At 41.9% G+C, this 7,298-nt stretch overlaps 1 pseudogene across 1 annotated transcript; it reads right to left on the minus strand.

Moving 5' to 3' along the window:
- Nucleotides 1-5,980: 5,980 nt before the first annotated feature.
- Nucleotides 5,981-6,961, minus strand: LOC704706 (sin3 histone deacetylase corepressor complex component SDS3 pseudogene; annotated as a pseudogene). The gene has a single exon (XR_013405059.1). The product of XR_013405059.1 is annotated as a sin3 histone deacetylase corepressor complex component SDS3 pseudogene (transcript).
- Between the last annotated feature and the right edge of the window lie 337 nt (nt 6,962-7,298).

The following is a 7,298-nucleotide window of genomic DNA, read 5'->3' on the forward strand; positions in this document are numbered from 1 at the left end:
AAACCATAACTACAAGTAGTTGATCTGAAGACTGTTAGCCCAGTTAGTATAGAGTAGGTCTTTTTCTCTGAAGTAATGTCAAAAAGGATTTCACTGTATTTCATTTCAGAAATAGAATTTGTGATGGATTAGACAAGTGCTGGACTGGAGCTTTTATTTTTAATAATTTTTATTCAATTTCTGCCATACGCCAGCTGCTTTCACAAATGCCATTTTGCCACATAATCTATGAAAAAAGAATTAGTTATGCAAATTAATAATATAAAAAGAAGTGTAGGGAACATATTAAGTCTCTGCCGGGGGCATATTACTCCTATATGATTTAAAATAAATGCATATTTCCTTACATATTGTTAAAATTCAGAAATTAGTATTTCAGATTTGTCTACCTCCATGAGACTGAACTTTAACATGTAATCACTGGAGGTAATTTCTTATGGTAATATACATCTAGATAAATGTGTTCCAAGCACAGGTCGAGCCCCAGTTTTACCACGTACTAACCAAGCCTCAGTGTCCTATTTATCAGACTAGAATAATAATATCTACCATCAGAGTTATTTTCAGGATTATGGTACATAATATACGTAAAAACCAACCTGTAAGGTGATACGCAAGTATGAGGTATCATAAATAATCAAATATTTAAAATATTATCAGCTTGAACTAGCTGCTTGAATCAAATACTTTTTATCTACCCTGGACCTTAGTTACAGATTGAATGTGCACCAAGTGCATTTCACTGAATATGGAGGTTCTCATTCACATTCAATATCTCTTTTTGGGCAAGACTATTAATAAGAAGAGAAGAACTATGCATATAGATATTTAAGTTAATACTAACATAGGAAACGACACTTGGTAATAATACATAGTAAGAGAAAAAAGAAATAAGAAAATATTACAAGGACTTGTTCTAAATCTATTTTGGCTCAGTACTCCCACAGCTTAAAAATGTTATTTTTTCCCATTCTTTTTTTTTTTTTTTTTTGGAGACAGAATTTTTGCTCTTGTTGCCCAGGCTGGAGTGCAATGGCGCGATCTTGGCTCACCGCAACCTCCACCTCCTGGGTTCAAGTGTTTCTGCTGCCTCAGCCTCTCGAGTAGCTGGGACTACAGGCATGCGCCACCAGGCCTGGCTAATTTTGTATTTTTAGTAGAGACGGGGTTTCTCCATGTTGGTCAGGCTGGTCGTGAACTCCTGACCTCAGGTGATCCGCCCGCCTTGGTTTCCCAAAGTGCTGGGATTACAGGTGTGAGCCACTGCACCCGTCCGATTTTTCCCCATTCTTTTCTTTATAATTTGGAAACACCATTCAGGCCATCCCTACACCAGGATGGCATGGCTAAGGGAAGCAGGGAGGGCTATGGAATTCTAGTTACACTCCACTGTCATAAATCAGACATCTGCTATGAGAAGCAGTGAAGCAGACTGGCTCACCTCATGGAATCAGACTGTGCCTCACTAACCTTGGGCAAATTATCCTGTCCCAGACTTGAATTATTCACCTATAAAATGGAAATGAAGTAGCACCTTCTTCTAAGATGAAGGTAAGAATTACATGACAAGTAAAGTGACACTATTCAAACTTTGATATGTACCCAAATCGCCTGGGGATCCCATTAAAATTCAGATTCTGATCCAGTAAGTGTGGGAGAGCCCTGAGAATTGACATGTCTACAAGCTGGCATGAAAAACCACCACTGCCACCACCAAAACCCAGTGGGCCTAATACCCCACTTTCCCAGTCTCAGATGTTGGAGAAGGAAGGCTTCTCTCCTCTGTAGGCTACAGGAGAAATCCATAGATGCTCAAGTGGCTTCCAGGCATATTACATGGCTTCCATTTTTTTGAAATATTAAAATATATTTTTCTCTTTTTTTTTTTTTTTTTTTGAGGCAGGGTCTTGCTTTGTCACCCAGGCTGGAGTGCAGTGGCGCAAACTTGGCTCACTGCAACCTCCTCCGGGTTCAAGAGATTCTTGTGCCTTAGTCAGCTGAGTAGCTGGGATCACAAGCATGTGCCACCATGCCCAGCTAATTTGTGTATTTTTAGTAGATACAGGATTTTACCATGTTGGCCAGGCTGGTCTTGAACTCCTGGACCTCAGGTGATCTGCCTACCTTGGCCTCCCAAAGTGCTGGGATTACAGGCATGAGCCACCGCGCCTGGCCTGATATTTTTCTAATTATATTTGTGAAGAAGAAGCAAGCAATCCAGAGTGGTATAAAATATAATGTAAATACCACCCTCCCAATTTCATTGCTTAGGAAGCAATAACTGAAATATATGTGTGTGTGTATATATATATATTCAGTTTATAGCTTTCTATTGCTGTATAAGAAATTATCAAAAGTCCACCGACTCAGTTGGGTCCTCTGCTTAGAGTCTCACAGGGCTGAAATCAAGGTGTTAGCCAGGCTCTTATTTGGATGCTCTGGGGAAGAATCCACCTCCTGCCTCTTTGAGGTTGTTAATTATTTTGTGGTTATAGGCTGAATATTCTTGTTGGCTGGGGGTCACTGTCAGTTCTTCAGATCAGATCCTTTCCATGTGGTCCCTTCCATCCCTCCCTTTTCAAGTCAGTAAGGCATATTGAGTCCTTTTTGCATTTTGAATTTCTGATATTCCCTTTTGCTCTGAAGTCTGCTACTAAGGGCTCATGGGTTTGCTCTGAAGTCTGCTACTAAGGGCTCATGGGTTTGCTCTGAAGTCTGCTACTAAGGGCTCATGGGTTTGCTCTGAAGTCTGCTACTAAGGGCTCATGGGTTTGCTCTGAAGTCTGCTACTAAGGGCTCATGGGTTTAGGTCAGGCTCACCTGATAATCTCCCTTGTGATGAACTCAAAGTCAACTGGTTAGTAATCTTAATTACATTGTAATGTCCACTTTCTAGTAATGTAACATAATTACAAGTATAACAGAGAACAGGGATCATGGGGCCATCTTAGAATTCTGCCTTCCACATTTAAAATATGAAATTATGCAACACTTATTCTTCTGAAAGCTTTACTTCTCTTCCATGCTGTGCAGATGTTTCTCATTAAATATACATAAAACCTTTTAAATTGCCTTTTTAGTGCTGAATCATATTCTTTTGTAAAGGTCTATCATAACAATCTCTCTACTGATGTCTGTTTAAATTGTTTCCATTTTTAAATTATAAACATTGCTGTCATATCAAGACTGCTGCTCTACCTTGACTAATTATCTCTCTAAGATAAATGCTAGTTGAGAAATTGCTGATCAAAGGGTGTACACATTTAAAATATTGGCATACATTTCCAATCTCCCCCCGGAAAAGTTGCATCAACTTACATTCCTGTTAACAGTTTATTAACACTTTGGGAGGCTGAGGCAAGTGGATGACCTGAGGTCAGGAGTTCGAGACCAGCCTGGCCAACATGGTGAAACCCCGTCTCTACTATAAATACAAAAAACATTAGCCAGGCATGGTGGTGGGTGCCTATAGTCCCAGCTACTCTGGAGGCTAAGGCAGGAGAATCACTTGAATCCGGGAGGCGGAGGTTGCAGTGAGCCGAGATCGCACCATTGCACTCTAGCCTGTGCAAAAAGAGCGAAACCCCATCTCAAAAAACAAAACAAAACAAAACAACAACAACAACAACAAACCAGTTCATTAAGAGTGCATGTTTCCCTACATATACTCTTGCCAACACTGGATTCTAACAATTCTTTTAATCTTCGCTAACATAGAGATGAGGCATATCCTATTCTCTACTTACTATTTCTCGATTATTTATGGGATTTGACATCTTTCTCTGCTTTTGTTATCCACAAATGTTGCTTCATTTGAGAACTGTCAGTCATTTTCTCTGTCAGGGCTCTTAGTTACAAGCAACAAAGCCAACTACAGTTAACCTAGGCAGAAACAGATTTTGCTGGAAGGATATGGGAGAGCTTAGAGAATCAATGAGAAAGTTGGAGAACCAGGCTTGGTAAAAGAGTGCTAGGCAGTGGGAAATGCAGTACATGTAATATCACAAGACAGGACAGTTACTATGTTGTCGTTGGTATCCTGTCTACAACCAACCACTGCTGTCTTGGAACGCTCAACACTACTGTAAATAAATTCTCACTTGCTCCGCTGTCTTTTCATCATTCCTTAAGACTCAGAGTCCCAGGTGGAGGCACGTGACTGACTGAGTCCATGTCAGATGTCTGACAGGATAGTCAATGGATAAGTGCAGGATTCTCTGGCCCCTTTGGCTTCTGTAGTAGAAAATGGGGGCTTACTTTCTACCAATACTTGCCTGCATTAGATGACCATTCATATGCTGGGTAGCCCACCCTCAAAAAGACAAATATCATTTCTTCGTTTTTTCTATTGCAATTTTTTTTCTTATTTATTAGATATTTTTAATATTGGAGATATTAATACTCTGCAACATGTATTGCATATATCTTTCCTTTTACTTTTTCTTTTTCAATCTTATTTATATCCTGGATATTTTTGTGGCAAAGAAGTCTTTTAAGAAAAGTGACCCCAACCAGTTCTTTCCTGCAGAATCCAGTAATTCACATGGCATTGTTTCTGAATCAAACAAACCCTGCTGTCCTAGCTACAGTCGATTTAACTGAGGAGTCTGTTTATGGAGAAAGGTGGTTTGTTACTGCAAGATTCTTTGCTTTTGCTTTTCTTTGTTTTCTACATATCAAGGTTACAGTATACTGAATGATAGAAAATTCACCCAAGTTCTTTCTTCCGGAAGTTAAAGATGTTAGTCAAACAGAAGAATATGGGTCATTCAAGCTTGAGTTGCAGTCTTGAGTGTTTAGTTATTCCTCTGAAGCTCCTAGAAGCCTGCAGCCCAACACTGGAACACCTAAGACCCTGAGGAGGAGTGTGGCTGATGAGGAATTTCTTATTTGAGCTCACATTCTTTTTTCTTTCTTTCTTTCTTTTTTTTTTTTTTTTTGAAATGGAGTCTTGCTCTGTTGCCCAGGCTGGAATGCAATGGCACAATCTTGGCTCACTGCAACCTCTGCCTCCGGGTTTAAGCAATTCTCGTGCCTCAGCCTCCCAAGTAGCTGGAATTACAGGTGTGAGACACCACTGGCTAGTTTTTGTATTTTTAGTAGAGACAGGATTTTGCCATGTTGGCCAGACTGGTCTCGAACTCTTGACCTCTGGAGATCAGCCTGCCCGGGTCTCCCAAAGTGCTGGGATTGTAGGCGTAAGCCACAGCACCTGGCCTAAAACTAACATTTTACTTTTTTTTTTTTAAGCTAGAACAAATGTTTGAATAAATTACCTGCATGAAATAATATTTAAAATATAGTACCTTCAACACATTATAAATATGAAATGTCCCCTCCCCAAACCCATTTGCTTCAGTGTACAGAGTCTCCCAGGCAAGGTTTTCCATCACTCAGCCAGTGGAATGGATGGCGGGCGCCAGATGTTACACAAAGCATTTATTTCTCCCAGAAGGCTGAGAGCCAGGAGAATTCATCTCCTGCTGGGACCTCTGCCCCAAGCTTCTGGGGAAATAGTGAATTGGGCTCAACAGGCAAAGTAGCTACCTGATCCACTAATCAGATTCAAAACATGAAAATGCACTGGAGAGTGTATCCCTTCCTGTTCTTCTCCATGATAGAGAGACCTAAAGATTAATAAAAACAGCTGTCCCTTCAAACTCAGAGGAGGTTTTCAAAAACAAGTATAAGCAAAAAATAAAGAGATAAAAGGAAAGTAAATCAAACCCCCAATACTCCTGAAAGTAAAACAGTCACATGGTAACTGATGTCTGGAAGAAGTTGAGGCAGAAAAGACTGACAGAGTTCCAAGTGGCCGGCCACAAAAGTGCCTTAAGGAATCCATGACAGTGCTCTCCATTTCCAAGGCTGAGTAGCTATTCCCAGTAAGTTAACATTTTTTCTATTAAGAAGAAAACAAAACAAAACAAAAATAAAACCCACTCCAGAAAAAGGATCAAGAGAAGAGCACTGCAGAAAGTCAAGCAGCTGAGCATTGGCAGATCACGAAGAGCCCGGGCTGAAGCTGGCCCAGGTAGATCCTCATTTTGATGCTGTCACTTGTCTTCCTCACCCAGATCTCACTGGCTCCTACAGAACTGATCATGCAGCTCAGTTTCTGGTTGTCCTTTGATTCCAGATGGATGGCCTGGCTTTTGTGGTACCATCTTTTGTCATAGCACAGTTTGCCATCTTCTATCGGAGCTTCAAACCTCTGGGCTGGAAGATTCCACGGGTGTCACAGGCAGGTGCTCAGGAGAGGATGGAGATGCTGGTCTCTTGGGTGACTTAAGCTTATTTAATGTTCTCAGATCCTCCATGATCTGTTCATCCGTTAACAAATAGTTTAGCTGGGCTGGAGCAGGTTTCCTCCTCTTGTTTGGGATGGGGACGGAATCATTTGTTCGCCTCTGCAACTTTCTGGTCATGATAGGTTTCACCTCCATAGAATCTCCAGTCAGTTCATTGTCAGCTTTTCGTTTTCGATCATTTTCTTCTTTTCTTCTAGCTCAGCAATCAGGTTCTCTTTCAGCTCAACCTTCTTGTCTTTAAATTCTTTCACTGCTGCCTTCTTTTCTTTAACGTAATTTTGTTCCACTTGTTCAGTTTCCAGCTGGAGGAAGAGTTCTGCATTCCATATCCTCTCTTTGTACCGCTGATCTAGTTTTTTCATTCTTTGCTGATATTCCTGTAATGTACCTTCTTGTGGTTGTTGCAACTGCCTCTTGAGAGAAGCCAGTTTGTCCTGATACATCTGTTCCTTCATTTCTACATAGTCTTCTTCATCATGCTTTGCCAGGTCAGTTTCACTATCCTCAGTGTCTTCGTCCGACTCGCGGCCCGGACAGCTAAGCTCGTCCTCGGCGCTCTCCAGCTCTTCGTCCTCCTCTGGGTAGGACTTGGGGGCTGGCGGCGCTTCAGCCTGGGCCGAGGCCGGGGCCAGCAGCCCCGCGGCACTCATGTCGTCTCTAACCGCAGTTGAGCATGGTTAGAGACATGGTTAGGCCCAGGGACACCGCGGTCACCCGCCCTCGTTACTCGCTGTCTGCCTAGCAGCGTCCAACGGAGCCCCCAACTCGAGGAGCGGGAGTCACAGCGAACCCTTCCCGGTCTCTGCCGAGCTCCGCCCCCGCAACATTTTACTTTTTAATTTATTTTTATTTTTTTGGAGATAGAGTCTCACTCTGTCACCCAGGCTGGAGTGCAGTGGCATGACCTCAGCTCACTGCAACCTCCGCTTCCCGAGTTCAAGTGATTTTCATTCCTCAGCCTCTTGAGTAGCTGGTACTACATGTGCC

The sequence above is a fragment of the Macaca mulatta genome, chromosome 15 (genome assembly GCF_049350105.2).
Source record: "Macaca mulatta isolate MMU2019108-1 chromosome 15, T2T-MMU8v2.0, whole genome shotgun sequence".
In the NCBI taxonomy this organism is placed as follows: domain Eukaryota; kingdom Metazoa; phylum Chordata; class Mammalia; order Primates; family Cercopithecidae; genus Macaca; species Macaca mulatta.